The sequence below is a fragment of the Bidens hawaiensis genome, unplaced genomic scaffold, assembly GCF_021521415.1.
Source record: "Bidens hawaiensis isolate Kalapana, Puna unplaced genomic scaffold, B.hawaiensis_p1.1 tig00048982_1, whole genome shotgun sequence".
Lineage (NCBI taxonomy): Eukaryota > Viridiplantae > Streptophyta > Magnoliopsida > Asterales > Asteraceae > Bidens > Bidens hawaiensis.
In genome coordinates this window covers 9,904-18,340 of record NW_027498762.1, presented here as the reverse complement: position 1 = coordinate 18,340, position 8,437 = coordinate 9,904, and the positions used below count along the sequence as shown (strand labels likewise).

The following is an 8,437-nucleotide window of genomic DNA, read 5'->3' as shown; positions in this document are numbered from 1 at the left end:
TTATAATGAACTGATAAAGAACAATGATAATTTGAATAGCAATCTTGATTGAATAACTTGAACTTGGATTGATTGATTAAACGTTCTGATGTTGCCCCTATTTATAGATCACCAAAAAGTTTGATGATTAAGGTTGCAACCTTTCAAGAACAACAAGATACAAACACGTGTTTTTACGGTTACAAACTTGACAAGTTGACACTCTAACCCATATACTATACATACATGTTTAAGTATGACTTAAACATACTTAAAACTATTTACACTACGTGGGGTCGTGTAATTAATTAGGATAACACTTATGCTTTCTGAATATTAGCTAGTTGGAAGAACGCGCCTTGCATGTTCTTGAGTTGATCATAAGTGCCTTGCTCCACCACCTTTCCTTCTGAAACAAACGCAATTGAATCAAGGTTTCGAATTGTGTTTAGCCTATGTGCCACCACAATAGTTGTCCTTCCAACCATAATCTTATCCAATGCCTCTTGAACAACATGCTCTGACTGGACATCTAGCGCACTTGTTGCCTCATCCAATAGTAATATTATTGGGTCTCGCATTATTGCTCTAGCAATCGAAATCCTTTGTTTTTGTCCTCCTGAGAGTTGAACACCTCTTTCACCACACTCAGTGTCGTATCCATCTTTAAGTGATCTACAAATCATAGAAAATAATGATGATCGTAATTCGTAACACTACTAAATGAGACATGTTCGCTTGTTGGCCGGTCGGACCCTGCATGAACCTAAAGCGTCACATCAACACGAATGCAACAATCGCATTCACAAGTTGACACTAACACAACTTGTTTAATCTGAAAGAGAAAAGATATTTAGCTTTTTTGTTACATATTAATGATTTGAAATTCTAAAATAACATATTATTTTTATTTATTTATTATTATTATTATTATTATTTGAAGAATTTAATTAATTCTCTGCCAATTTATTTTTGAAGTTATAAATTTTGGATAGAAATAGGCAACAGTTTTAAGTTAATATATATAAAGCACTTTTCTAAAAGTTAAAAACAAATGCGACAAACAGCTTAACCTGCGAACACGCCAAATAGACACAAACAAACCTTTTAGCAAAGCATGTTTGTGGTTACGACCCAAAACTGTATCTAACTAAACTTGATCGTTTAGGTCATGTATGTGATATGATTCTACAACCAGGTATAAGGCCAGGATTACCAATAACTGTCCTATACCCGTATCATTGCCATTTGACCATTTCTACCTCCATGTCAAAAAAACGATTTTTTATTAACCTTAATTTGAGTTCCCATGTATAGTTTAGCAGCCTCAAGTGAAAGTATTTGGGAGGAAGCCAAAGAAAAATTATGTTCTCGAGTTCGTTTTTCCTTCTTGTTTTCTTTTTCTTACGTAAGAAGTGGAGAGAAAAGAACAGGAAATGAAATGAAGATGCTATACTTACGAGATGAAAGTATGAGCATTTGCCGCTTTAGCAGCCTCAATCAACTCACTTTCCGAAGCATCCATCTTTCCAAACATAATATTATCCCGAAAGGTACCCGAATAGAACACAGGCTCTTGGCTAACAAGTGCCATATGCTTTCTGTACCATTCTATGTTTAGCATTCGTATGTCCACTCGATCAACCTTCACTGCGCCTCTATCCACATCGTAGAATCTTTGGATCAACGCGATCACTGTGGACTTCCCACACCCGCTTTTTCCAACCAATCCAATACTCGACCCCGGCTTCACTTCTAGACAAAATTCTCGCAAGATTGGGGTGTCCGGTCTAGTTGGGTACGAGAAATCAACCTTTACTGTTTCTATTCTACCACTTAGTTTCTCCAACTTCGCTCCACCAGATTCGCTTCCTTCCTATAAATGTGTGATATGAACATTAAAAGCATAAAAAATCAAGAAAGATTGACAGGTTACTTACATGAGCATTGCTTGAGATTAACGATTGGCGATCAAAGATGGAGAAAACTGAAGCAACGGCTGTCGACCCTTTAGCTATATCCGAAGTCATGCTTCCAGCATCAGCTATAACTTTGCCAGTACTTATTAATACAAAGAAAGTCTTGAAAACATCCCCAGGTGATATCTCCCCATCATTAACCAGTTTCCCACCATACCAAAAATCCAGAGCCCAACATATAGAAATTAACCCTTGAGCCAAACCGATCCCTATTCCAGCTAACCATGCCTTCTTTCTCGCCTCCCGCCTCGGGCCATCTTGAGCCTTATCAAACATTTGAAGAATAATCCCTAAACTCCCAAACGATGTCACGATTCTATGATTATAAACAGCCTCAACAGCAATCTGAGTACTTTGATTTTGACACTTGATAAAGTTAGACGACATCGTCGACAACAATACTTTTCTTGCATAGAAACAAAGAATGGTGAGGGGCTGGACAGCGAGCATCACAAGTGCAAGCTTCCAGGCCACGACTAGACCTATAACCATCGCGATCAAGACACCTGAGCTTGTTTGGATTAGTAACGACATTCGGTCTGCCACAAGTGACGTAACCATTGTAGCCTCATGACTTAACCTAGAGCACAATGCCCCACTGCCATTTTGTTCATCGTCAAACCAAGCCGGTTCAAACGTTAGGATTTTCTCAAGCAATTTTAATCTTACCCTTTTGGTTAATTGTTCACCCATGTAAGCAAAGTTATAATGTTGCAAAAGATTAACAAGAATTGAGATGACCGAAAGCGAACAAAATATTATTGAAGAAGTTCTAATCCGTGCCTTCATTTCTTCATGATCCGTTAGGAAAAAAGCTGAAATCATCCCGCCAATTGTCAAAGCATAAAACGGGTTCACTGCCCCGAACACAGCAGCAGCAAGGCTACCGACCACACCTTGCCGCCACTCTGGAGAGGTTAACAAAAGGAGACGGGAAAATGATGGTGGGGGTAACAGGCTCGATTTAGATAACGAATTTGAATCGTGACAAATCTTTGGTGAATTGAAAAAGGCCGGGCTCGATTTAGTAGTGCTTAATCTTGAAGCACTAGTTCTTGCCGTCATTGGGGTATTAGTATTACTATTACTATTCTCATATTCGTTAAACGAGCTACATTGCCTTTGAAGTTTAACTAACCGAGCATAATGACCAATGTTGCTATTAATCAAATCATTATGTGAACCTTGTTCGATTACACTACCGTCACTCATAACAGCAATCATGTCTGCATTTCGTATCGTGGCGAGCTTATGTGCAACAACCAATGTTGTCCTTCCCATTGAAGCTTGATCAAGAGCAGTTTGAACTAACTTTTCAGATTCTGAATCAAGTGCACTTGTAGCCTCATCTAAAAGAAGGATCACTGGGTTCTTGATGATCGCACGAGCGATAGCGATTCGCTGTTTCTGTCCACCCGATAAAAGCGCTCCTCTTTCTCCAACCTTCAAAATCAATAAACTTGTTACTAAAACGGAGCGATTAAGTTTGGTGTAGACAAGCTAAGCTAGAGTTTTCCTAGGCTCGAGCTCGGCTCGTCTATTATTTATTATTTAATAGTACTTATAATTATTATTATATATATATATATATATATATATATATTGTTTAGTAATGTTTATCTTGATTTATATATAATAATAATTATTTTATAGATATATATGTGCCAACTACAAATTATATATATATATATAGGGGTGGGATCTAGAGAGAACTAGAGAACTAATAAAAACTATTTTTAAATAAAAAATAATTTGCGATTTTTTTTTTCTTTCCTCCTAATAAGATGATATTGTTCCTAAAAAACAAAAAAAAAACAAAAAAACAAAAAACAGGCGATGTAATGCGTATGTGCACTAATGTGTATTACATATATACGATAGTGTTTTATTGCATATAATACAATACAATTGCATTATACAACACAATTGTATTATACAATACACACTATTGAATATATGCAAATATAAACACTAATAATTCTACTCGAAACAAACTATCGCATGTACGCAATACAACACTAACGCACATATGCACTATATTGTTTTTTTGGGTATTTTTGTATATAATATAACACTATTGCACTAATACAATACAAAAATTACATATATGCTATTCAACATTATTGCACATATCAAAATACACACTAGTGTACATATGCAATAAAAAAAAGTCGATGTATTGCATATGTGCACTACAACGAGTTTTTTTTATTTCTTTTATATTTTTCGAGTAAATGGTAACATAATATAAGAATAATGGCAAAAACGGAAATTTAAAAATATTTTTTTTAATTAAATTAAAAATATTTCTTTATTAGTTCTCTCTTTAAAAAGGAGTTCTCTCTTGATCCTCTCCCTATATATATATATATATGTGTGTGTGTGTGTGTGTGTAATGTGCTAACTACAAATTATATAAATAATAGACTCGTCTAAGCTCGCAAGCCAGCTTAAGCTTGACAAGTGAAGCTCGGGTGTAACCTCATGTATGTAACAAGCATGTCATTTTAGGCTTGAGCTCTTTTAAGCCTAGCTTGGTTTGAGCTTTTGCCTTTTAGCAAGCAAATATCAAGTAGCTCACAAGGGGCTTAGCTCTTTTAAATCTAGACTGAGAGTTCTTTTTGTGTACCTTTGTTTCATATCCCTCAGGAAGCTGGCAGATGAAGTTATGAGCATTGGCGGCCATGGCAGCCACGGTTACTTCATCCATGGTTGCATCAATCTTTCCGAACATTATATTTTCCTTAATCGATGTTCCAAACAACGCATGCTCTTGGCTAACCAAACCCATTTGTGATCTCAACCATTTCAACTGCATTTTCTTAATATCCAACCCATCAATTATAATTACACCATGATCCGCATCATAAAACCTTTGAATTAAAGCAATGGCGGTGGATTTGCCACTCCCGCTTGCACCCACTAGTGCAACGGTACTTCCCGCTTCAATTTTCAGGTTAAAATCTTTGAGAATAATGTTGTTTGGCCTTGATGGATATGTGAACTCAATGCTTTTGAATTCGATGTGACCGTTAATCTTGTCGGGTATAAGCCCATTGTTGTCGTTACTGTCGATTTCTGGGACTCGGTCGATCCTGTGGAATATCCTTGATGCTGCTACTGATGCATCTGTGAAGTGTTTTAGTTCTGGTAGGGCTGTCCCAAGTGATCTGCATATATAACATTATTCGAGTTAAAGATATATTGATTAACTAGTTAGTTATATTTACGATCAATCCACTATGTTCAAAGCAAACCTTTTTCTCCAACAACTGAAACAGATCGATTACAAAAATCTAAAAACTGAAATATTAGTTATGGGTTCAGTTTTAGCGTATAACCGAACCAACACACTTACACAAATGTTTTTAAGAGAGAGTTTTAGTGAAGAAAAGTGCTTACAATCCACCCAACATGAAAGAAAGCCCGGCTACATAAACTCGCCCTCCACTTTCGCCTTTATACATAACTAGGCGGCTCCCATACCATGCCATCAAAGCCCATATCGCGAAAGAAAGCCCCGTACTACCAACTGCAAGACCTTTAGCAATGCCTTGCTTCAATCCCATTTCAGTTGTGCGGTCCAAGATCGTTGAGTACTTATTGGCAATAGTCTTCACAGCAGTGAATGCATACACGGTTTTTATAGAAGCAAAGGCTTGTTCAACGATACTATTTGCCTTGCTATATTCTTGGAACGACTTTTTTGATAAATATAAGAGGTATTTTCCATAGATCAGGCCTGGGATTATCAAGAATATTAGTGTCGGGAAAGCGACTAGTGCAAGTCTCCATGAGCAGTACGCGCAAAATGCTATTCCTGATAAGAACGTTGATATGTGCATCAAGAACACCGGCACCTACCCAACATAGCCAAACAAAACATCAGTATATATGATGGTTATGCGTAATTAACTAAGCCTGACAAAATGAGCCGGTTGGTTGGATTGGGTGTCAACTCAACAGGGGTTCATGTGATAAGGGGAAATCATGAAAATAAACATTTTGTCCCATCATTTTTACTAAATGGCATGTCCAAAATAGTCTATCATGATTTGAAAATAAGCAATGCGGCTAAGATGTCTAGATTTTAGCAAGCAAATAAAACCTTGAAAACGCCCTCTTTTTATCCCCGTTAGAAAATGTCTGTTTTCTACATTTTCCAGGTAATAATGAGTTCATGTCAAACCGTGTTATTTTAATTAAGAAATATCACTATGGTTTAGGTCAAAACAAGTTCGGATAAAAATGAGATTGGATGGAAGTAAGTCATTTTAGAAGACAAAGTATTAAAACGAGTTAACTTGGTTTACTTTTTGTTGCGAAAGCTAGTGGTAACATGTGTTAGCGTTGTCGGAGGCAACGGTAAAACATGTAACGGATCAAGAAAAGTTTGGGTTAAAAACATGATGGCTCGACTGTTGGACGTAATTTCCATCTTAATCCTGTCACGTATAGGTGATTAGTTGGATCTATTAGGCCCGTAGGATTCACTAATGTTGTAATGAGTTTATGGGGTAGTAATTAGGGTTTTATTATATTTGGTAATGTCTTGACTAACAAGTTAGGTTAGTCTATATAAATCGAGTTATGGTTAGACATTATAGATAGGTGTGAGATGCAACTGAGTTAGGGTTCATCAAGAACACACGAGATGCAACCGAGTTAGGGTTCATCTAGAGAAAGACGAGTTATGTGTAATATAGGTTTTTGAGTTATATTTCCTCTATATAATATTGAGAGTTATTCAATATTAATTATCATGTGTTTACGTTTTGTGAGCTATATCAATTCGTCCTTGACGGACTGGATTAACCCAAAAACACTTACTTTTGGCAAATTTTGTAGATAACTAATTTGAGTCTTTATCTATAACAAATTAAAACAAATACATTTAAAAATAGACTTTGGAGGACTTTAGCATGTTTCACGTGTTCAACTCGTTTGATGCTCGCACTTTTATCTCTCAGCCTCTATGATCCAGGCCATTTGAGATTAACATAATCTATCATGTATGAGATGAACATAACAATCTTTTTTAGCTCACTGTTTTATTTGGCGCGTTTGAGATAAATACAACACAAAGAAACTTGTTTATAAGGAACCCTGTGTTATTACCTTATCACTAAGGACTTCTTGTAGGAGGGAGGTGTCTTTGGAAATGCTATTGATGATTTCTGAAGTTGTTGCTTCTTGTGAATCAAAAAACCCAACTTCTTGTCTCAAAATAGCCTCCAAATACTTATATCGGATCTTCAAAACTTGTCGTTCGCTAACTTTAGTCCAGCAATACCCTTCTGTAAATGATGATTCCCATAAAGAACGAAAAACGTATCTCATTATCAGTTTTATGTGTGTGTTATATAATAAGTTAACACAAAAAGTAAATAGAGATATTTACCCAGAAAAGCCATCACCAAAACTCCTAATCCAATGTTCATAAAAGCTCAGCTACACTACAAACACAAAGAAAGATAAATGAAGTCGGTTAAGCTGGTCAGTTCTACACGACCTGTTTAATTAACGAGATTAAACATGTCACCTTGAGCACAACCATATTAAACAAGTTTGATACGACAACCAAAACACCTTATTATTTTCATAAAGTGTTTTAGGCTCTGTCATCCTTAACAAAAACAATACCTTTCGACGGAATAAACCATCCCTAGATATGGGTTTTGTTAACAAAATTAAATTGTAACAAAAAATTTAAATTGAAAAACTTTTCAAACTCCAAAATGAGCAAATATAATCAGTTTGTAAATTTAATCATAATTTTGTAGAGAGAAGATGTGACAATAATATGTTCTTGAATATAATGTATGCTAGCTTATATAACTAACCTTTTCAATTTCACTCATGAAGTTATCTTGGTTATGAGCAGTTTTGCCATAACCCAAATGATTAAAAACACGAATAATAAAATGTAGGATAACACTTAAAGACATTCCATCTCCAATGGCTCCAACTGTGCCCAAGAATATGAGCAATTTGTCGTACCAATCGGCATACCGAAATATTATCGTTATTGACTTCCTCTTCTCCGGGGACTTTGTAGGAGAACTCATCCTTTAGCTAAGGCTTCTTAAAACAAGTAGAAGAAGATGTATATGAAACTAACCTTTGCTTTGTTTGAATATTTTTGCATGTGCATGTATAGATAGATATAGATGAATATTTGTTGGATCTTTTGTAGGTTCGACTATTAAATGGTTATTAAAAGTTGCTAAAAAAAGTTACGAGATAAAATAAAATGGTTGTTAAATGTTGAATCCCAAAATATCTGTTCAATTATTGAAATCAATCGTTTATTTTCTTTGTCCCTTTTATGTCAAGATGTTATGAAATTATTACTCATAATGCAATCCAACACACGCAATCCAACGAAATTACTATATCTACTTTTAATTAGGGAAAAGACTTGTAATGGATGAAAAAGAAAAGGCAGAAAAAAAAATTATTGGACTTATAAAATTATG

At 35.5% G+C, this 8,437-nt stretch overlaps 1 pseudogene across 1 annotated transcript; it reads right to left on the bottom strand.

Annotated features, from left to right (window-relative positions):
* Positions 1–295: 295 nt before the first annotated feature.
* LOC143597751 (putative ABC transporter B family member 8) lies at positions 296–8,041 on the bottom strand (annotated as a pseudogene). Its single transcript, XR_013146986.1, has 8 exons — positions 7,802–8,041; positions 7,360–7,414; positions 7,077–7,255; positions 5,361–5,818; positions 4,588–5,128; positions 1,920–3,401; positions 1,440–1,855; positions 296–654 (listed from the first exon to the last, which is right to left on the bottom strand). The product of XR_013146986.1 is annotated as a putative ABC transporter B family member 8 (transcript).
* Between the last annotated feature and the right edge of the window lie 396 nt (positions 8,042–8,437).